The 26,405-nt window shown below is 38.6% G+C and overlaps 1 long non-coding RNA gene across 2 annotated transcripts in view; it reads left to right on the top strand.

The window, feature by feature from the left end:
- The window catches only part of LOC132230002 (uncharacterized), a 106,722-nt gene extending 105,012 nt beyond the window's left edge, over positions 1–1,710 (top strand). For both annotated transcript variants that reach the window (XR_009451785.1, XR_009451784.1), the window contains one exon: positions 1,562–1,710. This is a non-coding gene — a long non-coding RNA (uncharacterized LOC132230002). The remainder of the gene's footprint in view (positions 1–1,561) is intronic.
- Positions 1,711–26,405: the final 24,695 nt, after the last annotated feature.

Here is a 26,405-nt window from a genome sequence, read left to right as displayed (position 1 = left end):
AATTACCATATATATATAGGAAACATAGACACAGACAACAGTATGGTTATAACCAGGAGAAAAAAGGGTGTGGGAAGTGGAAGTGGGCAAAGGGGAGATCAATGGGGACAGAAAGAGGCTTGAATTTGGGTGGTAAGCTAGCAATGCAGTATGCAGGTGATGTTCTCTTGAGTTGCACATTTGAAACCTGTGTTTATTAACCAATGTCATTCCAACAAATTCAATAAAAAATAAAATCTTTTCAAATTACTCAGTTGCAGTGTGGCAACTTTTCTTTCCAGGACCCTACCTGATACAAAAACTAAACTATGGTTTGGATATGTGCCTAGGAAACCCATGTTTTGATGTTAGTAGATTTGTATTGTAATTAAGCCCAAGGATTCCATGGCGAAGAAGATGCAGAAATGTGACTGTGACTTTAGATACTTGGTTCATGGATCATTGAATACTCAATGACTGCAGAAAAGAGCTAGGCTGACATTGTTCACATTTTTCCTCAAAAGCAGAGATTCATCAGAAAGAGATTGGGATGATTTAACATCATGAATGCTCCCTGGTTTATGCAACTACAGTAGAAATGTTAAAAATCGGTGGTTTGTGGTCCTGGACAGGTAGCTCGGTTGGTTAGAGCATCATCCTGATATGCCAAGGTTTCTGGTTTGATCCTGGGTCAGGGCACATGCAAACAAGAAGCAAACAATGAATGCATAAATAAGTGGAACAACAAATCTCTCTCTCTATCTCTAAAATAAATAAAATAAAATAAAAAAATAGATGGTTTGCCATGTGAATTTTTAATGATTTTCCGGGTTTTAAAGATAGGGGATGAGAAGTGTGTGTGTGTGTGTGTGTGTGTGTGTGTGTGTGTGTGTGTGTGTATACAGAGTAGTCACAGGGATTATAGTTTATCTGAGTCCCAGTTGTTGGTATGGAAACATAAATATCTATTCTAGTAAGATGCAGATATATGCTCTGTTGTTTGACATCTTGACCAAAATATTTTCCAATTACTGGTGCAATGAGAACAGAATAGACCATCTGTTTGAGGGCAAGGTGAACAGGTTTAAGGACCACCTCTCTTCTTTTTAACTCATTAATAAAATGATAAATTGCTAGCTAGAAAGAAAAAAATAATAATCCTAGGAGGATGTTGAAAAGAGGCAATTTTTAAAAAAGTAAATCTATATCCAGGACATCATCAAGAAATCAGTATGTAAAAACAACATGATGCTTAAAAGAGGAATTACTATAAATTCTGCACCACTCTAAGTAAAGCAACAGGTATAACCATTTTCAAGGAGGGCATGTTCAGAGCTGCTTAGGCAGTAGTTCCCAATGCCACAAGAAACAAAAAGGGCCATTTGATAGGCAGAGAAAATATGCTTTGGTCTCTCATGAAAGAGAGGACTATGGTTATTGATGATTTTCTGAGGAATGGTGAAGTGGCAAAGCATGTGTAACAGGTGACCCATTTTCTTCCTGTAAGTCTCTTATGTGCAGTGAGTAAACTTCTGAGAACTGACAAACTCATTGAAACTCCCATGTCTATTGATTTATGTAGGAAGAAGTTCTATTACCAGACTGAACTGGAAATACGAAAGAAATTAAAATCTTGGGAAGACAATGGACAGCTGAAGTTACAAGAAAATCTTTTATCTTTATGTTATCTCTCATGAAAAATAAAAATAATTTCAACCAAGTTGATATAAAAATGGACTTTGATTTTCTGGTTTATGATTTATGATTCTAGGATAAGTGCCTGTTGAATGGGGTAGTCCATTTCATGAGCTCTGGGGTAAAAGTTTGACAGGAAATTTGTTTACCTGACTGACCAAATGGACTGTTGAAATGAAATAGGAGACAAAATAAACACAATTATAAAAACCAAAACAAAATATGAATCTGGATCCTTTGGGAAGCCACCGCTAAGACACAAAAAGGTAACAACATGGCTCATTGGGATCAATCTCTGGATGAAATGATAAGGTTGAGCTTCTGAGAGATCAAAGTTAAAGGCTTTTTGTTTTCATCAACCAGTGATTATTTCACGATAAGTAAATAGGCAACCTTCTATCCGTCTATGGAACGTTAGTGAGCTTGACCTAGAAATGGAACGGATCTAGTTGGCGCTGACTTTTCCTTTCCATAAACATTGTAATCATTCATGGAGGCATAATAAACTATATACAAAGAATAATTAAAGAAACCAAGGAGAGTTTAAATGAATAAATTAGCCTTATTTCTAAAGTGTATAATATTTAGGTGATTACTATCTGTGACCACAGGCTTAATCACTATCTTTTGAGAGTTTTGATGTCCTTTACAACTTCAGAACATCCCATAAATCCCAGACTTCTCACCTTAAAATGACAGAGTTTCCAACATCAGTAGGAAAATGGTATCATGGGGCAGCAATTTTACTACTGACTGTGACTTCACATAAAATGATATCCTTAAATATACTAGTATAATTATAATCAGGCAGGAGTTTAATTATATTTGTGTTTTAAGTTATAATATTACAAAAGTTCTATTTATAATTTTGCAAAACCATAATGAACAGAATGTTCTACTTAGTTTCTTTTTACATTCTGACAGAACATATGGTCAGAAAGGAGCTACAGCACAAAGCTGATTTTACTTGCAATTTATTTCTTTGGAGAGGTGCCATTTTCTTCAAGAAAATGATTTATCAATTTTGTCAGAAAGTATTGACTGCTCTCTTGAGCAACTGGTCTATTCTATTTTTTTTATTGAAGTATAGTTGCCATACAATATTATATTTGTTTCAGGTATACAACATAGTAATTCAACATTTCTATACCTTACAGTGTGATCACCATGGTAAATCTAGTATCCATCTATCACCATACAAAGTTATTGGAAGCTTATTGACTATATTCCCTATGCTGTAATTTACATCCCTGTGATTTACTTTATTTTAACTGGAACTTTGTATCTCTTATTCCCCTCACTTCCTTTTTTATCTATTCTCCTCACTCCTCCCCTCTGGCAACAACCATCAGTTTGTTCTCTATATCTGTGAGTTTGTTTCTGTTCTCTATATCTGTGAGTTATTCTTATTTTATGGCTACAGTAATCCACTCTAACCCATGATTCAATTATCTGATCTACCTGATGTAATCACGTTTCTTCTTTTGCAGAGTAGAAATCTTGGGTTCTTATTCACGTCTCATCTTTAGTCAATGGAAGAGTCCCCCAACATACATCTTGTTCATTATCCTCAATCATGGCTTCAGCTTATTTTTCTAAAATTCATGCTCTTTTCACTTCATAATTAAATGTTGAAAATCTCACTGTGCTGGGTCTATTTTTGCAAGTCAATTTACATCCTTTCTGAAGCAAACTGGTCTATAAATAAAATAGATAAATGATCGGTGAGTGGATAGATAACAGGAATCTAGAATTTAGTCTATATTCACCAGCAGAACCACAAAGATGTGTGGTGCAGTGGAAAGTCTAATAAGCTACTTCACAGGAGAATTGATGCTTGGTTCTTATTCCACCCTTAACTGGCCTTGATGATTTAGAGAAGTCATTACATTTCTGTAAGCTTCAATGTTCTTATTTGTCAATAGGGAGAGTGATGGGGTGATGTGCAAAATTCATTCCAGCTTTCATAATATTATGAGACTGAAACATATCAGCAGCAAAACCTCCTAGAAAGCTCTCATGCGGAAGCATGCCGTTGAGTATCACTACCATGCAAAAGTTATTGCTGTTTTCTTATTGCAACAGAGAAGTTTTCTTAGGTGGAAAATGGAGTTATCAGATGAACAACACTGCCTTCTGGTAGAACTCCCTGAACATTCATTAGTCTAAATCCATGGTCGGCAAACTGCGGCTCGCGAGCCACATGCAGCTCTTTGGCCCCTTGAGTGTGGCTCTTCCTAAGCCTCAGGAGTACCCTAATTAAGTTAACAACAATGTACCTACCTATATAGTTTAAGTTTAAAAAATTTGGCTCTCAAAAGAAATTTCAGTCGTTGTACTGTGGATATTTGGCTCTGTTGACTCATGAGTTTGCCAACCACTGGTCTAAATGGTCTCATCACTGTCATGGGACTAAGGGTGGAGCTGAGTCTTCAGTCTGATTATACGTTACTACAGGTACGAAAAGGTTGGTGACAGATTACTGATGAAATACGACAGAAATGATAGGAAAAAAACTCAGAAGCAGCCAATTATCACTAAAGATTACTTTTAATAAACATTTTGGCTTGTTTTCTACAATGTAAAAAATCCATCTTCATACACAAGTGTTTAATGTACAAGTTTCCATATTTAACATGTTTTCTTTTTTTAATTTAGTGGATTTTCCTTCTTTTTGGAAACTTAAAACTGCAAGAATAAAATATCCCTTATCTGGTAAATTTGTTCCCAACTATAAATTCGTAGGCCAAAACTTCCAAGGCCACTTTAGAATAGGAAGGAAAATGGACAGGTTTTGTTTGCCAATGCACCCATATCCCAGTTTTGAGTGTTGGCTACGAACAGCTACTAACTGTCTTTTTTGTGAATGGCTCTGGGTTGATAGGAGCCACTTCATCTCTCCGGAAAATACCCAAGGGGTTAGGCTATTCCCAGGTAGGCAGTAGCCAGAAAAGATAGAAAAATGATAGGGGTGCAACAAAGAGAAATAATACTGAAAATATTAATGGAATATAAGTAAAATTGTTTCTCTTGGTGCCAATTTTTAAGAGATTGATGTTCTTAACAAATAAAGGAATAAATACTACACTTCAGAAGAATTGATAGTTTGTGTAATCAATTTATCAATTTTTAATTCATTTTCATCAGCTATACTCTTCTTTCTGAAATGCAATACATTTTAGGTCACCAAAGACTTTATTATCCTTCAAGCAAAAATGAGGCATGAGGAGTTCAGTTTATTAAGCCTCTAATATCCAAATTAGTAAATATTAAACCACATGTACTGTGTCAGTGATGAACATTAGCACGACACATTCTTTAGCCAGGTAAAACTGTTCTATTACTAGCTCCACTTACTAGCTAAAATTTTATTTAAACTTTCTGTTCTTCAGTTTTACCAGGTAATAAATGGAGGAGATAATAAGGCTGTCTTACCGGGTTGCTGCAATGATTGATTATAATAAAATATGTAAAACACTTGCCTGCCAAAAGAAAGCAATAAATATTAAGTTTTATGTCCTTTCATTCTCTCTTCTTACTTCCCTCTACTCTTCTCTAATTTGCCCTTCCTTTCTTCCTCCCTCCCTTCCTTCCTTCTTTCCTTCCTCTTCTCTTGTTTCATTCATCCCTCTCTCCTCTTCCTTTTCCTCCCTTCCCCTCCCCTCTTTTCTTTGTATATGGGGATGGCGAGTCTCCATGAACAAGTGGATGGTCTAATAAGTGAGAATTTATTTAAAACTACAGGCCTGGTGCATGAAATTCATTCACGGGGGGCATGGATGGGGTTGTCCCTCAGCCTGGTCTGTACCCACTCCCAATCCAGGACCTTTTGAGGGATGTCCAACTGCCAGTTTAGGCTCGATCCTGTGTGGATCAGGCCTAAACTGCAGTTGGACATCCCTCTCGCAATCTGGGACTGCTGGCTCCTAACTGCTCGCCTGCCTGCCTGATCACCCTTAACCACGTGCCTGCCTGCCTGATCACCCCTAACCACTGGCCTGCCTGCCTGATAACCCATACCCACCCCCTGGGGGCAGAGCCAGCGAGGGGGAAGGGCCATGGTCATTCTGGTCATTCTACCATTTTGGTTGCTGGGCTTTTATTATATAAGATAAACTAGTTAGCTCGCCCAGCTGGCATGGGTCAGTGGTTGAGCATTGACCTATGAACCAGGAGGTCATAGTTCAATTCCCAGTCAGGGCACATGCCCAAGTTCTGACTGTATCCCCTGTGTAGAGTGTGCAGGAGGAGCTGACCAATGATTTTCTCTTATAATTGATGTTACTATCTCTCTTTCTCTCCCAAATCAATAAAAAATAAAATAAATTAGCTAAATTAAAATATTCAAATTTTAATTTCCTTGAGTAAATACTATAGCTTTAAAAAGTGTAAGTATTTTTCCCAATTAAGATGAAAACATGCCTGAAAACTATACTGTCTTATATTTGATTCCAGCCTTATATTGAATTGACTAATAATTCTATTGAAATTATAATAACTGCTTAGCATCCTAAATATCAACAGAAGCAATGACCAGGAAGATCCTACTGCTTCCTTCATCAAAGAAGCTACAATTTTTCTTTTTCTTCTTACCAGGTGGCCTCTTCTAAGATTCCTACTATTTTGAAATATTATATTTTATTTAGGTTGTACACTGGTAAATGAAGTGTACACAAACACACACACAAAAGATTTGAGGGATTCTACAAAAAAAATTAAGATTCTTGGGCATTTCCTGTTCTTAAGATATAGCGCTTATGAGAATTAAAGAATTATAGGATGTTACAAATGAAAACTATAAAGCTGTTTCCTATTAAAATACATTGAAATGTGTTAGGTGTTTGCGTCATTGACAGAGAAAAGCACATTTGAAAAACCCTCTACATATCAAGATTTTGCTTCTTTCCTTTTCACTCCCCACCTTATTTTCTGCCACACTATGTTCTACTTCTGCTCTTTTTGCTACATTTTAAAATATGTGGATATTTAGATATTGCTAAGGATAAATAGTATTTACATTATTGCCAACAATAATCCAAGACCCAAAACATTGTGAAACCAGTGTCAAGACTTTTTCACTCCCTTTTACTTATTTTTGGAAAGACAATTCCATACACTTAGTAGTTAAACACATTTGTTGGTTGTAGGTAATCATCTCATAACATTTCTGAGCAGCGCCACTACTTTTGATTGGATGACCTCATTCCCAACATGAAATACCAAGAAAAGAATCCTCAGTGCCCTCGAGGTTGTGTGGAAAACCACTCAAGAAACCAGGAAGACGGGCACCTCACTTATGTGGATGCCACTTCAAAATCTGATGTGGATTTTCCAAGGTGGTAGGTTGGAAATCTTCCTCCAAACCCATCTGTATGGATTGTGGCATCATCACTGAGTCCTGAAGCAGGGGCTGCTTGCCCAGTTCTAGTTGTGAGAGTAGAAAGATGTTTTTTCATAAAGTATATTCAAGAACGAGCCCAGTAAAGTCTCCATGTCCTGTGGTAGCTATTAGGAGCCCACAGCATCCTGACTAGGGCCTACAAACCTTCACTGCACACCTTTCTTCAACCTGGTGTTCTCAAGGCAGGGCTTCTAAGCCTTCCGAGACTCCATTAGAAAATGCCCTCGGTGATTACTGACCTCACAGCTACAGCGCATCTCTTTTGGATTTCAGTTTGTAGGACCCAAATGCCCAAGAAGCTCAGTTATATGAAACTATGGTTGATTTCATTGTTTTGCTGTTTCAATACCTCTTTTTCCCAGCAAATGCCACAAGAACACACACACTGTCACAACTTGGCCATCAGAGTATGATGGAATGTTGTTCCCCGAAGTCCCAGGATGGCTATTTCAAACACCCAAGGACTATTCCAACCACTCAAGCCCTGAGGAGTATTTCACAAGACGATTACCTGGGTGAGTGTGCAGCTATTCAGATCCGCAATCCTGTGTCTGCTTAAATCTCCAAGGAATTCTGTTTTTCTCCCTCATCTTAAAAGAGGGTACTGATGACTCTATTATTTCTAACATGTTAAAAATGGCATAAATGAAAGCGGTTTAAGCAATTTAAAACCACCACAATGATAGCATGAAACTGTACAGGAATCCATTCAAGCCGAAATTTTAAGACCTTTGTATTTTAAAACATTGGTGATAAAGCTGGGTATATCTTCCCTTAGGGGAGAAAAGCCCAGTGACTCTCATGTCAGGATGAAAATTATATTTCTTTACTTAGTTCTCATAAGCATATTTGATTGATAATTTAAGTTAATGAGGCACTGGGAAAACTTTACTTTGCATTGCAAATGGAGCAGGGAAATACATGATTCAGTAGGAAAATAAATTTAATAGTTGTGAACATAAACCATATCACTATAAAGGTCAGAATACTCTTTTCTCTTCCCAGAGCAAATAAAATCAAAATATCAGTAAAGGTATCCTTTTGGTATTCCCAGATAATGCCATAAATAAGAAGAAACCTAAGCAATAAATATTATTTTTTAAAGAGTCATCCTCTTTCCTGAACCTAGAACTGAAAACAAACAAAAAAGCAAGTTAATGCTACTTATGTAGATACCTAATTTACATATAAGTAAAAGTTCAGTCCTATGAAAATTTTTCTTTAAAATTATCAGCATAACCCTAGCCCGTGTGGCTCAGTTGGTTGGGCATTGTCCCACGCACTGAAAGGTTGCCGGTTCCATTCTCGGTCGGGGCACATGCTTGGGTTGCTGGCTCCATCTCCCTTAGGGGGCTTGCTTGCAGGAGGCAGCTAATCGATGTTTCTCTCACATTGATGTTTCTGTCTCTCCCTCTCCCTTCTTCTCTCTTTAAAAATCAATAAAAAATATTTAAATAGAATAAAATAAAATTATCAGCATATATTATATTAAAATAATATAAAACTTAAGAAAACAATCAATTTTGTCCTGGTTTGGTTCATTTCTATTAACCATTTTGTTAAGTGTTTCTAAACTTTCTCTGTTAAATCTGCTAAAGAAAAGTCTTCAAAACCTAGGAAGTTGGTTTGACACAAATAAAATGACAATCTATATAGCTCCCATAATTAGCACACTTTGTGCATAAGAAGAATCTAAAATAATTAGAAACATCGTTTAAAGATTGTCCTAATACCTTGAAACATGAAACAGAAAGATTTAGCCAAATTATCACAAAAAATAAGCTGTTTTAAAATTATTTTTCCTTGCACAATGTAAAATTCACATCCAATTACGTTAAAAAGATATAAAAATGAGCTCAGGTTCTGCTTCAGTAATCTTAGAAGTCAGCCCTTGAGCATAACCAGGCTTAGAAGTTCAATCAGCACAGGAGCCTGATTGGTTTCTCCTGACCTGAAGACCAACCCAATTAAGAGAATATGAAACTCATTTCAACATTTCTTCCCCAATATTATTAGCTTGAATGAAAGAGCAAAACCCGAGGAAAGGTACAACCAGAATCCTATCTGGTTGTGAAAAGTGAGCTATTATTCCCATAATAACTTAGACATAGCTTCTGTTTTAAGCACCTGAGGATATTTCAGAAAAATCTTTATTCTAACATCAGGTAATCAGAATCCATCTAATGTTAATAGACATAAGGCAACTTATAGTGTCATGGTTGATACTGACTACTAAAATGAGGCATAATTCATTAACCTTTAAGCCAGAACATATTATCCTTAACTTTGCCTGGCTTTAATTCATGTGAATCAGCAACCTTCTGTGCGTGTTCATTTCCTGTGATTTCAAACCCTGGTCTTCTGAATCATTGGAGTTTAGGAAACACTACATATCTTGCTTTATTTCCACCATTTTCCTAACTCGTTGGATAAAGTGTATTGTTTATCCTGGTGCTCATACTTTAAAAGGTAAAATCTTTGATTCTTTATTGATTCACATCCTCCCTCCTTAGCTAGCCTGTCCATCATTTCACTTTAGATTTCATACTCACCGTTATTTTCTTCTCAATAGCCAAATTGTATTTCTCAATTTCTACCTCGAATCATTGTGGATTCATGTTACCCTAAGCAACTTAAAAATATCTAGAAATTTCAGCTGGTCCATACACAACACTGGTGTAATGATGTTATATTGCATGTCTTTTAAGGTAGTTTGGAGCATCGACTGAAAAAAGCAATGTGCTCACCATAGACGCTATACATATGCAAGTTATTACGCTTATTTGTCATTTGCTTTGTTTCTTTAAATTGTAAGCACAAACGCAGCAGGAACCTTCTTCTGTTAGCTCTTTAACAACCACTAGCAAACTTATAGGCAGAACTCAATAAACTTCCAGTTATGGAAGTTAGCAGATGTTGAAGAAAATCATTTAAATTGTTCCTCCCGTTATGAAAATACACATTCCAGTACTCTCCGCTTCCTGTAAAATTATAGTAGGAATGGTAATAACCTAGCAAAGAATGACTTTCTATATCTGTGTTTAGAAAATAAGGCTGAGAAGGCTTACTTGGGGGTAGCAGAGTGGTATTGAATTTAAGTGAAAAGCAAGAGGAGGAAGCGATGAGGTTGTCATGTACTTCTGGCTTCATTACTCTGAGGAAGTTCCTTTTCCTGAATGCATGCACTCAACTCCCTGAATGTTAATGAAAGTGGTGTGTGCCCAATGAGGGGAGAAGAGAGCTAAGATTAAAAACCAACATCAATGATGCACATTTAATGAACTGCTCTTACAGTTTCATGCACTACTTCTTTAAAATTCTGATTTTTTTTTTTTGAAGGTACATTAGCAGTGTCTATTTGGGGCATAGAAGAAGTTCAAAGTGAAGAAAACACTTGCTTGAAAATTAAACAGTGAATAGTTTCCAATGCAAACAAAAACTGCTGGTCTTGGAGGCCTATTTGAAAATTCATGATTTTGATGATTGTTAGAGAAGGTGGGCATGAGACTAACAATGGTTCTTCTGAGTCATTGTTATGTGCGTTGAGCATTTGCTCGTCCACATCTAAACTATACTATTGTGCTTTTTTGTTACATTCTTGGGTTTGGAGAGTGAATCAAGTATTCTAACTGGATGAGGTTTTAGTCAATTGTGAGATCATTTGTTTTCCCCTCCCCTGTCATTTTGGAAAATCCCATTCAAATGGCATCATCCAACATCAGCATAAGACCAAAAGTCCTGCTCCCATATATTATGATATTAACAGTAATTACCGCATTTCAAAAACTCTTTAATGGAGATACATCATTTGATCCCTTCTCAATAATTCAGTATATCATTGGGCCATCTTTTCTCACAGCATACCAACAGTGGGGCTAGGAACATCACTTCAGTTAAAATTATATTAGGCAAAGTTAGGAAAGTGAATAATGTATGCGAAACCCAATGATCAATATTTACATTACCTACTCTTCTAGATAATCTATGTCACTGTCCCTCCAATTACCACGGATATTTGAGAGATGAATATCATTATACTTACTCCACAAAATGATAAATCCCGGCTTCCATGAGGTGATGATTCTTTAAAGCACCTTTTTCCTAAAATATGATCTTGGATCACAGACATCAGAAATATCTGGGTTCTTTTAAGCTGTTGTTTCCTGGTCACCAATTCTGGGATTTTATTAAATAGATAAAGTGGTGGCTTAAATACTTTAAATTTCTTTTGGATAAGCTTGCAACTGGTAAGTAGACGTGTAAAGAAATAAACATTGATGAAATGTATAAGCATTACCGGGCACCAAAACTTGTTAATTTATATTTTCTGTGTGTATCAGAAAGACATCGATTGTGATGGAATTCCGGGCCACGTGTTTGCCTTACCAGTTGCTACATATGTAGCACATATGAAAATCTTAATTGTTACATAAACAATTTTTGCTATTGAAATGGTGCCAGGAAACAAATGTTTTAATATCAAATCTCAAACAATCAATCCTCCATGTGGAGTAAATTCTGTAAGAATAGCTCACTATTGGCTGCTAATAACACTTTTTACATCAGTTCTGTTAAAATCAAACATTCAAGGGCTACCACTGTGCATTTCTGTAATTTCATAGTAAACAGCAGAAAATGAAATAATTTTAGTTCTCATTACTTCACATTGTATTTTTTTACCTGAATTTCTTTTCAATTCTCACAATAAGGACAAGGAGAGGGAGAAAGAGAGCTTGAGATGAGAACAAGATAAAATTTCAAAATTTCACTTTGAGTGTATGTTCCATTTGGCCCATAAACCTCTGTGACTTAGCCTTTATGTCCAGTCAACTTGATCAGCCACCTAAGGACAGATGGAAGGAAAACCTTCCCTTAGTCTAATGCAGTCATTTAATGATTACCTAGTCCATTCAGTCCTAAGTGAAAATTTATTTTTATTTTATTCCTAATCACCTACCTTTCACTGATGAGGCAAGCAATTTGACTCTACCTGAACTCAGTATTGTGCTTCTACAGGAAAGTAATGAGATATACATGCCTCATATAAAACTTTCACAATAGAAAAAGAGATTTTAATTTTAAAAAAGCGCGTTCTTACCAACTTGCACCATGTTTATTTTCAGGAGTTATTAACAAGATTATATAAGTATCAACCTGAAATTGCTATGGTAGATGGTTATTTGATTTTGCATTCAGATCATATCTTTTATTTGTATTTGAAAGTATTTGAAGCATTTAGGATCTGGTTTATGAAGCACTTTTCTGTGACTGTTAAAAGTGGAGACCCATAATAATATAACCAAGCTCTTGAAATTGCTTTATGCTAATATTTTAACCTTATGGAACTATATTTTATCTTTCTCTCTTTTGAAATGGAGAGCCTCAAAGAGATGCATAACTTCACTTACTCATTCTTAGCAAAAGAGAATGAGATTACCACTACAGTGGAAGCTTTTAATACATTAAGGAGTTAGAAGAGTGGTAGTTTCTGTATCAAACACTAGGATTGTAACCACTCCTCCCCCCTTCCAGAATTTTTTCTATGTTGATGTTTTATAAGTGGTTTGCTTCACAGCACAGATGTTTTTATAGATCAGCACCTGCATATTTATGCTCGTTTTAATCTATATTTATATGACAGCCATCAATCTAAAAATCAAAGCTGTTTGAATCATAAATTGGGATGAACTCAATTAGCCACATCAAAAAAGTTTGATAGCAGAAGTGCTTCAGAAACTCTCAGACATGAAGACGGGAGAAATCATTGAGTCCTTATACACAGTGCCTGCATCTTAAGTAACAATTATCAGTTTTAAAACAAGAAATAGTAGATGTTGTAGAAATTACTAAAAAAAAAAAAAAAAAAAAAAAAAAGGCTACATTAGAGTACCTGTCCTAAATGTTTTTGTAAACCAATCAGGACTTCAAAGTCGACATGACACACTAAAAGGGGTTAGTCGTGGCTGGTGAATATAAATGAACATAAAAGATTTGATGTAGGAATGACTGAACTTGACCTAATAGACGGTGAGATAGAAGCTTGTCAATGAGATTTTAGCTGTAGAAGACTATGTATTGCATAAGCTTTACAGTTAACATGTATGACCAGAAAGTACAGGGATTTATAGAGGCAAACCCTACAACCAGGAAAAGAAAGAGAAATGTTGACATTATTCATTCAGTGTATTGCTCAATCAAAAACAAGGTAACACACTCGTTGGGAATTGAGCATTTGCATTGAACTTCCTGTGGTTATGTAGTTCCTGGGCCCACTGTTCTTCTCTTTCATGTTTTTTCATCTGTAAAGTGGAAATATGACTAGTCTAGCATAATGCGATGTTGTGAGGTTTAAATGAAATAACCCATATAAAATACATAGCATAGTGCCAGGCACGTAGTAAAATTTAAATGTTACCTCTGACTATCTTTATGAACTCTAGTTCCCTTTCAACTCTGGAATTTTTGAATTATAAAATTGGAAGATATTTTTTATTGTTTACCAATAAAGATGTATGTCGTGCCTTTAAAAATAAGACCATAAAAGATGGTGAATTAGAAATGAGATATAGGAAAGGAATGCCTTTCCCCCTAATGTTATGTGCTAGATGTTGATGTACCATAAATAAATAAATAAATAAATAAATAAATAAATAAATAAATAACTCAACCTCTCTAAATTAATTGACTATTTTATAAAGATATATCATCTTTCACCAAGGAGTCTGGATTAATACCAATGCATCACTTCTATTCATTCATTCATTCATTCATTCGTCCACTGAACAGTCCTTTATTTCATACTGACCACATCTCAGACCAATGCTAAGTGTTGAGAACACAAGGACTAAATCACACAAGATCTCTGACTTCAAGAAACCGGAGCTCTAATGGGGTGAAAAGATACGTCAAGAGAAGTTACAATGAAATGCCACAACAGATGTGCCATTGCAGGAGTAAACCCAAATGTAGGTGTTAATTCAAGAATTGGACTTGGATAAGCAGACAGGTAAGGAAGTGCATCTCTGAAGTGAGAACACATGACCGGAGGCTGGAGACGTGCCCGGGAGGCCAAGCTTGGGAATGGAGAGGAGCTTAGTGCGGTGAAACAGGGACATATCAGAAAGGAGCTTCAATGGCAAACCAATACATTTGAACGTCTGAAAATTGATAGGAACCAATGGGGGATTTTAAACTGGGAGTAAATGTGGGGCAGTGAGGAGAATAAGCTAGATGCTTATGCTATACCGCTGTAAAAGAGACCCACCAGGTGGTTGCAGTATTCTAGGTGAGAGGTAACGGGGCTAGAAATGCAGGAGGGGATTAAACCACACACATACACAAAATCTTTGACAGGGAGTCAGCAGTAGAATCTTCAGCCCACATAAATTTCACTGGAAGAGGTAGTACCTTGTGATTTAGTGATTATTGTACTATGAAATTGAAGTTACTGTATTTTTGGCATAAAACCATAAGTACAAAAGTTTGATAAAGATACTTAAAATTTGATTTACTTGTAAACTAGCCTATTACTTAATGAAGTTAGCTGAGAAACAAAAATGACTTTTTCCTTTTAGTCAAGGTTTTTTGAACCCATAGGTAATAGATGCCTGGATGTAAAATTTTCACATTTTGTTTTGTGCTCAGCTTTGCAGCCATGTATCTAAGATAGAAAACCAGGTGGTCATACTGCAATGTATTTTGTGGCACATTTTGATGGAAAATGACCCATGACTTGGGCTTATATGATCTTTACTCATAAATATATATGAGGATAATGCCTCGAAGCTCCTACTTAATGCATTTTATGAAAAATGTTCACATTCTGGGAAGTCTTTCATTCAGAGCGGCTGCCTGGAAACACTGATGATCTCTGAGGAGAAGCTGTGAACAGACATAGGCATTTTGTGAAATGATGCAGTTAGGCAACTAACAATCCAAAGCTCAATACAGTGGCATCATCTTGCTGTCAGAGGTGGGAACTGTCTCTGCCATTTCAGAACTTCGGAAAATTCTTTTATCTTTCTGAACAGATATTTTCTCATTATTAAAATGGGGGTGCTATTCCTATGTTGTTAAGTTGTGATGAAAGAAAAGCATGAAGTAACCTAAGTACAGTGACATTTCCTTCCCTTCACCCCTTCTCTACTCAATTACCACATTAAGGTTACCACAGCAAGGTTACTCTTGGTAGACCACCAATTAAGTAGGACACTGGTTTTCAATTATTTCAGGACTATACCAAAATGTTGACAATGCTGAACTTGAACTTGCATTTGAATTTTCTTTTTAAATTAGTAATATTCTTTATATCTCAGACATGAAGACAGGAGAAATCATTGAGTCCTTATACACAGTGGTGCATCTTAATATCATAAAGACTAGTTGAAGAAAGAACCCCAAATCATAATTCAGAGCCCTTGACATTGTTTGCCTGTAGTTATTTGGATTCACCTGATCATGACTGACCCCTTGTATCAAGGCAGAAGTGAGATGAGATGGGATAGAAAGAGCTTTTCTGGAGCAAGGGCTCTGGCTGTGGCCCGTCTGGCTGATGGACAAACATGGGACCCAAGGACTTCAAGCATCTCCACCCATAGCCCAAGTAGAAGGAAGCAACACAAGTTTATTGTCATAAAACAAGATCCGTGTGAGCAGCAAACACAACTTCAGGAAATGCCATGGTATCAATTTCTGTGGATGGAGGGCAGCATCAGGGCTGTGCACTTACAGCCAATACTGAGGAGAGGGTTCATTTGAGTAAAAATAGTAGGTTCAGGAGAAAGAGAGTCACATGCAGAACATAGGAGTTGTTTGATTCTTCATCAGGATACAACCTAAAGATTTCCTGATGGAAAAAGGGCCTGCAGCAAATTAGATAATTTGATAAAAACAAACAAACAAACAAACAAAAAACACATGTCACCTTCTTCATTTAGGACTAAAATATATACAGGAGTGGGCAAAAGTAGGTGTAGAGTTGTTCGTATGGAAAAAGACATGCAGGTTATAATTTTTACAATAGCTTTATTAACTCTGTGTTTTGTGTACTCACAACTATAACCTACTTTTGCCCATCCCTGTATAAATGTCACTATGAATTAGAAGGCAGCTATCTACAAGCCAGAAAGTGGGCTCTCACCAGAAATCAAAACTGCCAGCACCTTGAACTTGGACTTTCCAACTTCCAGAACAGTGAAAAATCAATGTTTGTTGTTTAAGCTACCCAGTCTATAGCATTTTGTTATAGTAATCTAACCAGACTAATGAAAACATTTTTACTAGAGAAAGCTCAAAGTCACAATAAATATCTTCAGTTTTTATAGTGAAAGATGTCTGTGCAATCAACATGCTGAGGGCTCCGGAGTCCCATAGGTCTTCACATGTTCCTTGTTCTAATTGTTGCTTCTCCTGATGACTGGCTGGCTATGAAGTTGGTTTATCAATCATGGTTCTTTGTTGTAAACAACAGGAGGCTACTGGATTAAAATAGCAAAAAATATGTTTATTCAGAAGATTTGGGGTAGCTGATCAAGGTTAGGCTCAAGGCCTTGGAATATTCCCTTAAAGTCTGCTACTCTGCTGTGAAGCCATTCCAGCTGCCACCAGATACTACTAGGTACTACGGTTAGCACTGCAGCCAACTAGGCAGTCTTTACTTCTGCATGAAGCTCAATCCTAAGCCATTGCTACCACCATCAGTGCCAGAGAGAAAAGGCAACCTCCCTTTTCTTTTCCTTTTTGTGTCACTAGTTCTGATTGGCAGAGCCTAACGTGCATGCTTGTGACTAGCTGCAAGGGAGGCTGTAAAAGTATTGAACATTCTTAGTACTCCTAGGGGGAGAAACTCTGTATACTCTACCAAGACTCAAAACATGGAGAATTCTTTAAAGAAAGAAAGGTGTTTAGTTGTCAGGACTCAAATTGCTTGACAAATGCCCACTAGGTTTGAGTGTCATCTCTCTCCTTGTCAACATTACACCTTCAGTGACTAAAAGTGTCATCTCAACAACTATTTACTAAACAAATGAATGTTTATAGAGAAAGCACATCAAGTTTAAATAATTTCAAATCGTAATTCAGAGAATTTTTATGTATACAGAGAACAAACTGGTGGTTGCTAGAGTTGGCAAGGAGGGGATGGGCAAAATGGGTGAAAGCTGTCAAAAGCTACAAACCTCTCATTATAAAATAAATAAGTCCTGAGGAGATAATGCACAGCATACTGACTATCCTATATAATAAGAGCCCAGTGACTGAAACAGTGGAATGACCAGAATGACCAGAGACCAAAACAATCATGGCCCCTTGCCCCGGCCAGCCCTGCCCCCCCAGCAGGGACCCCACCCTGATTGGGGGCATGGCTGGCCTGCAAACCACCCCCTGCCCTTTGCCCCCCAGCAGGGACCCCCACCCTGACCAGGTGCCCGCATCAGGACAGGCTGGCTAGCCCCCACCCATGCACTGGGCCTCTATCCTATATAATAAAAAGGGTAATATGCAAATTGACCCTAATGACGGAATGACCAGAACAACTGCTTGACCAGTCACTATGAGGCACACTGACCACTTCGTGGTCCTTTTCCCTGGCTGGCAGGCTCCGATCGCCCAGTGGCAAACAGGGAACCAGGGGTGGGTGGCGGGGGATGCGGGTGATGCCAGGCCAAGGCCCCCACCCCACTAGTCGCCTCACGTAAAGAGGGCAACCCACAGGGTGTGGGCAGGGCCGGCAAGTGGACGAGAATGGCTGACCTCTTGGTCCCTTCCCCTAGCCATCAGGCTCTGATTGCCCAATGACGAATGGGGTACTGGGGTGGGTGGTGGCAGGAGGTAGGGCTGATGAGTGGGTGGAACAGCTGACCTCTTGGTTCCTCCCCCTGGCTGGCAGGCTCCGATCACCGGATGGTAAATGGGGAGCCAGGGGTGGGTGGCAGTGGGGGGAGGACCCTAATCGCAGGACAGGCCTAGGGACTGTACCTGTGCACGAATTTTGTGCACCAGACCTCTAGTAGTTAATAATACTATATTGTATATTTGTAAGTTACCTAGAGAGTAGATCTTGAAAGTTCTCATCATAATTGTGGTGATGATTTCACTATATATATACACATATTGAATCATGTTATATACCTAAACTAATGTACTAACATATGTCAACTATCCTATATAATAAAAGGCTAATATGCAAATAGACCAAATGGTGGAACAACTGAACAACCGGTTGCTATGATGTGCGCTGACCACCAGGGGGTGCACGCGGAACATGGTAGGCATCCGCAGCAGGCAGCAAAGCTCAGAACATGGTGGGTGTCGGCCACGGTGGGATGGTGGAGCAGGTGAGCGGGTGTGCCAGAGCAAGGTGGGGTGCCAGTCGCTGTCATGGGGTGAGCCTCTGGTGGTTACTGAAAATTCTTTGCTCCTGCATGCCACGGTCCTGCCCAGTGCTCGCACCCACTCTTAGCACCTGGTGCTGGTCCTGATGGCTCAGCACTGACAGTGGGTGCAAGCAGTGGCTCCAACGCTGGCAGCAGGTGCGAGTGGCAGTTGCTAGTCCCGATTGCCCCTCAGGACTTAACCACCTCCCCCTGCTCCTGAGGGGTGGTCAGGGCAGCAGCTGCCATTCACACCTGCTGCAGGTGATGGCCCCACTCGCACCCGCTGCAGGCACTGGAGCCACTGTTGCACCCACTGCCAGCGCTGACACTGCTCGCACCCACAGCCAGCGCTGAAGCTGCCACTTGCAACTGCTGATGGTGCCAGCCCCGCTCGCACCTGCTGCTGGCACCGGCAGCAATAGCTCCACACTGTCAGTGGGTGCGAGCAGGGCCGGCATCATCAGCACGTGGGAGCAGCTGCAGCAGGATGGTGCTGCAGGCAGACAGAGATTGGGGGGCCATAGCGGGAGGGGCTGGGCGGGGGCAAGGAGGATGGGCTGAGACCTGCCCCTGTGCCAACTGCAGCCTTGAGACCCACAGTTCCTTTCAAGGTGCACGAATTCATGCACTGGGCCCCTAGTAACTCAACAACAACAAAAAAGAATGGAACGTTTTATACAAACTCAGATGTTCTATTTTTTTATGCTGTGAGATTTCTGGTTAGAAATTAAAATAGATGACTTTAAAGGATCTTTATTAGCCAAGACTATCATTAGACAGAACCCCTCTTCTCACTCTTGTTTACTTGTCACTAGCTGTAGCTGAACTGCTTAGCTAATTCTTGGCAATCCTTTAAGCCTCTGGTTTACTTGCTGTCTTCCAGCGAGGCTTCATGCCTAGTTGATATCCTGCCCACTAGGCCAGTGGTGGCGAACCTTTTGAGCTCGGCGTGTCAGCATTTTGAAAAACCCTTACTTAACTCTGGTGCCGTGTCACATATAGAAATTTTTTGATATTTGCAACCATAGTAAAACAAAGACATATTTTTGATATTTATTTTATATATTTAAATGCCATTTAACAAAGAAAAATCAACCAGAAAAATGAGTTCACGTGTCACCTCTGACACACGTGTCATAGGTTCACCATCACTGCACTAGACTATAATCTCCTTGAGGTCAGGAATGGTGCATCTGGCTTGCTGTTGTAGTTGGCACCCAGCACAATTCCTGGTGCTTACTATGCATTCAGTGCATGTTTGTTGAGCAGATGCATAAAATAATTTTCTATAGGCACCACCCTACTGATAACAAATTGAAGAAATGATGAAATTTATTGTTATTATAGACATTCATGTGGTATAGGGCAGATCTAACTTTCCATTATGTGGTTTGGTTTCTGAAAAGTTATTTATTTAAATCTCTTGTAGAATTAGAGTCACACACAACCCATTATATAAATATATTCATACCATCTCAGAGAGCCATAGGATGACAAAGAACATATAATGGTTGTCAATTTTCCTTTAAAAAAAAACACCCGATCATAAGCATCTGTTTCTCATATTGTTCATTTCATGAGCAATGCAGCAACTCTGCATTTAAATAGGAAAATTGGGTGAATTCTAAAATCAGAACCTAACATATTTTGAATCATTATTTGGTAAGTCACCCAGAAAGAGCCTTAAGGACACATCTCTATTCCTGTGTGTCACCCTGGGCCTGCAAATAAGGATTCCAGGACGCTAGTGATGGCAATATAAACGTGGCTTTGGTTTGTTTTGGATGATTTAGAGGGAGTGGTAGAGAAGGTAGAACATGAACAATTGAAATTAACCACATTCTTAAATCTTTTCTTCTGGCATCGTTGTTGCCCTGTATCTGTGACTTCATGCGATTTTCCTCTTTCCACATTTCTTAGCCTGGCACCATGCTCTCCTTTATGACATCAGCACTAGTCCTACATCTGCTGATGACGTGCATTCACATTGACCTCTGCCTCTACATGCTCTTTGGTCATCTTTTCCATTTTCTTTTACTATCCCAAGTAATTATTCACATGTCGTTGGCTTATGGTTATGGATGGCCATGCCCGCTGGCTATGCAGCACCCTCACGTTGGCATTCCTCTGGTCGTTGGCATCTGTGGATGGAGCGCTCGTGCTCATGGTCCTCGCGGCTCTCTGCCGGCCCCATGCTGCAGGAAGCTGCTCTCAGCAAGCTGCCCAGCTAGAGAGGAAGTAATGAATCATTTGCTGAAGAGTAAAAATCTAAATCTTAATGTGTCAGCCTTCACAGCAGTGCTTGCATTTTCTTCTGGGAATGATTATTTTGGGGGGACAGGGAAAGGAGTAGAAAAAAGAACGATAGTATTTAAGGTCTAAAATGCAGGATAGTAAAGATTTTGGGAACAAATATAGTTTCCTGATGTGTAGAAGGCCTAGTCTAAGCTGATTTCTAGTTTTGGACCATCCATGAATTTCTTTGATGATCCAATACAAAAAAAAAAAAAGAGTAAACATTTCAAAAAGATTGACTTGTTGTGTTTGAGGGACTGGGCAGCCATTATCACATTGTGCATATGGCTACAGCTTGAGTTGCTTCTTGGGAATTTTGAATTTAATTAAACAGGAATAAAATAAAGCTAAAAGGTCTTTATTTCTCCCCTTTTTCATCATCATAATAAAAATTGATCTAGCAAAACATGCATAAAAAACTTACAATTAAAAGATATATGTCAAATTTCCAAATTCTAACTTAGCATTAAAATATTTTCTCTTCTTTTCTTTTTTCTTTCCCATTGAAAAGAGTTATTGAAAACTAAACACAAACTATCCACTCCCACAGCTCATACAACGTGCATGTAAATAGAGAATATAGGTCATCTTTCGACTTACAGATTCACCAAGTACATGATAAACTTTTAATGACTTCAACACTAGGGAGGAAATGTATTACCTACAATACATGGGTGTCATTGGAAAAAAAATCCATTTTGCTTCCTAGACCAGTCGTATTATTTGCAACGTTGTTATGCTTTTTCATAAACTGAAGAACATAGCTCGTCTGAAGCTTGTTACGGATGCAAGTAAACATTTTTTTAAACACAGAATATAGCTAACTGTGTGAGGTGCATGCAGGATGAAGCCTAGAAAAGAAAATCACTCATTAGGAGGGTCACTGGTTACTGCAGCAAGAATCAAGAGAGCGTTAGCCATCACATTTTATGGCCACGAATGGAGGATAAACACGAAGACCATGGTGCACTCTTGTAAATGGTATGCCTTGTAAATGTCAGCGAGGACTTATTTAACACTAAAAGGTTATAAGAATTTGCGATGGGAGTTTTAAAATTCAACCAAGGCAGCTGAAGGTTACCTAAGGAAAGGGCAGCTATTTATAGCATAGCAGGCACACACACAGGTAATGTACAATATGAATGGACAAAAAAAGAAGCAAACTTAGTTCTAATTGGAGGGCTGCATTATATTTGGTATTCTAGAAAGCACAGGTATTGAAGGCCGTGAGTTTGGCATTATGAATATTTTATCGTGTACCTTGCTTTATATTCACAGAAAGTTTGAGCTAAATATAATCAGTGTATAGGTAGAGGCAGATTGCAAAGAGCAGCCTGATAGATAAATGCAGTGGAGAATACACCCTTCGGATGCATTGCAATCTCTTTCTGGGAAGCTGGCTCAAAGTTTAGAGTTGCAACATTTAGCTGCACACAGTGCTCATCTCCCCACCCAACCATGTTAAATAGGGCCTTATTGGTCTGGGTGTCGTGCTGCAAACATAATCAGGAAGGCTTTTGGGAGTTTTCAGAGCCACATCTTTATATCTGCAGAGTTTCTTGGAGGACAGTCGGGACATTCTGACCTGAGCGGAGAATCAACACAGTGTAACAGGGGCCATGGACGGCATGGATGGCAAAGAACAGACCTGAGAGATGGTCTGGCCACTTTCAAAGCAAAATTCTCTTTGAAGGGACTAGTTTTAGTTTCTCTCCATGGATTTACTTCAAGTTGAAAAGAAGAGAGCAACTCCATGGAGAAGATAAGCATTGTGTTCTGAATAGGCTGTCATAGTTAAAAATGCAATATCACAACTTTTACAGTACAAGTTTAATGAGGACTTTTCAACAGAAATAAAGCCTGGGATACTTTGTTTTTTTTTATTATTTGTATTTTCCAATTACAGTTTACTTGCACTTTTATTTTGTTTTGGTTTCAGGTGTACAGCATGGTGGTTAGACTTTACAAAGTGTTCCCCCGATACACCCAGTACCCACATAAGCCAGGCATACTTTGTACTTCAAAACAAATTCGTTCTAGTATCCAGGCCTCTTTAGTGGTCATAAAGAAAAGAAAGAGGAACTAACATGCATGTTGTCCCTTCAGCCCCTAAGAAGTTCAGTGCTTCATAAGCTTCCCAATACCTCACAAAATTAGCAGAGCAACTTGCTGGAGGCTTTCAGGGGGCTCTGTTTCCTGGCTTTTTCTAGCTCCTAGCAGCTGCCTGCCTTCCTTGGCTCCTGGCCCAGCATATCATTCTGACCTCTGCTTTCATCATTGCAAATTCTCTGAATTTGACTCTCCTGCCTACTGTTAGACAGAAGGACTCTTGTGACTACATCAGGCTCACACAGATAATCAAGGATACTTTTCCCATCTCAAGATTCTTAAATTTGGCACTCTTTCTCTCCCTAGAGCACACTCCACACCTTTCCCTCTTTCTTTCTCCCCCGCACTTTCTGTCTTTCTTTATCCTGAGCTCCAAGGGCCCTTCTTTTGCCTTTGTTACTTGTTTCCTGGGCCCACGCAGCCCAGCTGGCTCACTTCTTCCATGGATTACTTCTTATACTGCTGTGATTTTTTAAATGCACTTTCACTTGTAAATGGAGAAAGAAAGAAAGAAAGAAAGAAAGAAAGAAAGAAAGAAAGAAAGAAAGAAAGAAAGAAAGAAAGAAAGAAAGGTCATTAGATTCATCACATCTGCAAAGTCCCCTTTTCTATGGAGGGTAACATATTCACAGATTGAACACTATAATGTGGACATCTTGAGGACCATTATTTTCCTGACCACACATGAATATTATAGAAATGTTATATCATCTCTGGCCCTATTCTATATCTACTAGTTTACCTTTATTATCTATTACTTTGAAACTCCTGTTTCAAGACTGGAAACGAGGGGAGGTGGCCAACTCGATTACGGAATATTCAGGGAACATGAATGACATCATTTAACTAAGGTCTTCCAATTCCATCCACACAAACCTCTCCTCAACATATCTACCAGAAAGCAAAATCGATTTCAGTATAAAAGGATTCGATGTTAATTTCCTTTTCTGCTCTATTCCAACGTGCTTGTGTCTTGCAATGGTGCCAGTGAGCTGTGAAAAGATGGATTGTTAGGCAACATTTCTGAGAGAGGAAAGGAAGTGGGGGAATTGATTCACATGCAGGATAATAAAACGATGATTACTAAGGAGAATATCTCCTACTTAAGGAACAATGGGATTGTAATTATTGAATTGTTCCTACATAGAAAGACCATCCAGCGGAATTACAGGGACCATGGCAGGACGGGGCCTTTTTGCCATCCTGCCGACCATCTGACATTGGCATGACCATTTTCTATTATCCTGTGTATACTGACATTTTACAGTAATGAAATGCTAAGTACTCATATCCGTGCCTTCAGGGCAGCTAAACCAACGATGTAATGCAATTTACCTACTTAAAGCTGGTTCTGCGAAAGAAATAAATCACTACATAAACCTGTACTTCCCAAATTTTATATTCTAGTGAAAATTATTTTATATATCTACTTTTAGTTTATGAAAATAGTTCCCATTTTGTATTAAAACAACCAATTTTGACACTTAACAGTTCTGACCTGAGTTGCAAAGCCACCTCCAGATATTTAAGTAATTTTTACTGGGGCTCTGGTTAATGAGCGTAGTTTCTCTCCTTCTGTAAAGGCCGCTTCTTTTACGTGTGCTCTGGGTCCCAACCCCTTTCATTGTCATGCCTGTTTTTTTTCTTTATTGATTAAGGTGTTACATATGTGTCCTTATTCCCCCATTTCCCCTCCACCCTCCCACTCATGCCCTCACCGCACCACCCCCCCCTCCCGGTGTCTGTGTCCATTGGTTATGCTTATATACATGCATACAAGTCCTTTGGTTGCTCTCCCCCCCTTACCCCCACTCTCCCCTACCTTCCCTCTGAGGTTTGGCATTGTCATGTCTTGATCCTGCATCCTTAAATCCTTCCTCTCTGCAGGATCATTTTCTTTAGCAGAGAAATGCCCTGTAGTATCACCAATATTAAAACCAACACTAAATTAAAAGCAAACAAAACTTCCCTTGATACCTATCTTCTCGATGCAATTTCTCTCCACTCCTCAGACCTCGTTCATTTTTCAAGGGCTGTCTATACCCACTTAATTTACTTCTTTGACCAATACAGTCTTTTTTTGAGGCTGGTAGTATATATGTTAGGCAAAAAGAAAACACATAGAGAATAATATAATGAGCTCTCATTATATTGGATTCTCATGTAGTTTGTACCTAATGTGGTCAAATCTTAACATTTTGAAAAATAAGCTTCATAACTCTTTTTTTCCCTTTTATGAATGTTTACTATCTAAATATGGCTTAGTTTCTTCTTATAAAACATGACTTGAGTGTTACATTTGTTGAATTTCAATTTAATAAGGCAATCCTTATAATTGAAAACAAAAAGAAAAATTAATACAAATATGCTTTTATCTGCCTACTTGCAAAAAATAATGGAACTCTACTAGAGAGCTGTTTGATATTACTTTTTATCTTTCAAACATTTTCTCTTAATACTAAAAAAATATACAAATAATTTATATAAAACTAAATGCTGGTTACAGTGTATATAAGCACAATTCAGCATATGCAAAATTAATCTCACACCCTGATTAGTTACTGAAAACCATTAAGAAAAGTTCTTCACTGGCAACAGTGTTCAATGCTTCACATTAAGTGAATATTAATGTGTTTTTTATATTCTCTTAGCTCTTAAGTGCTTCATGCCTTTTAAAAGTTAAATAATTCTACAGAGACAACCCCTTTTTATACTTCCCAAATCCCATTCCACTCCTCCCTTACCAAGGTATCAAGGCTGCTCTGCATTGCTATCTATGACTTATCTTCTTTCTAACCAGCTTTCTCTTTTCAATCCTACCTGACTTCTCTACTCAGATGTCTCACTCTTGTCAGGTTAAAGATAACAGAAATTGGACTCCTAGCCCTTATAACTTGCTTCTCTTTTTGTCATATCAAAGCCAATGTTATCATGATCCACCTAGTTGTTTAAGGCCAGAACACGAGTATCTGTCTTGACTCTACACTTCTGCTTCTCCCTACGTTTAGTCTATGACAGTTGTTATGGATTCCATCTTCCAAGCATACATGCTGGCTCCTGGTCTGTGTGCCTTCCCATTGCTCTGCTGTCCATTGAAGGTGGCTGGTTCCTGCAGTCTCAGTTCTCCAGGCTCCTGTGTAAGCTGCCTTCTAGCTGGACTTTGTCGATGGGAAGCACCGTGGGGTGAGTGACAGTGGGAGAGACCTGTAAGCCTCCTGCTTTGGGCTGCATCCCCTGCAAGAGCTTCATCTCCTCCCTGGCTGCAACCCCTTCTGAACTGGCCCATGGTTCCCACGTCCACCTGATGACACAGCCTTGGATTCTGCTAACATTATATCCTCCCTTAAGCCCTCCAACCTTGGGAGGTAGTGGCTGCCTGATGGTGTTAATCCCTGAAGTATCCCACCACCGACTTCTGTTTAGCTTCTCATCAATGCCATTGGAGGGATAACCAACTCCTTGCATTAAATTGAAAATGCTCGAGGATAGCTCATGATTTTGACCACACTGGCTGACATTTTTCTTACATCTGAGACAGGATGTGATTTGTCTTT

The sequence above is a fragment of the Myotis daubentonii genome, chromosome 3 (genome assembly GCF_963259705.1).
Source record: "Myotis daubentonii chromosome 3, mMyoDau2.1, whole genome shotgun sequence".
NCBI classification, from domain to species: Eukaryota; Metazoa; Chordata; class Mammalia; order Chiroptera; family Vespertilionidae; genus Myotis; species Myotis daubentonii.
Note: the sequence above shows the minus strand (reverse complement) of the source record. Positions and strands in the feature narration are given on the sequence as shown.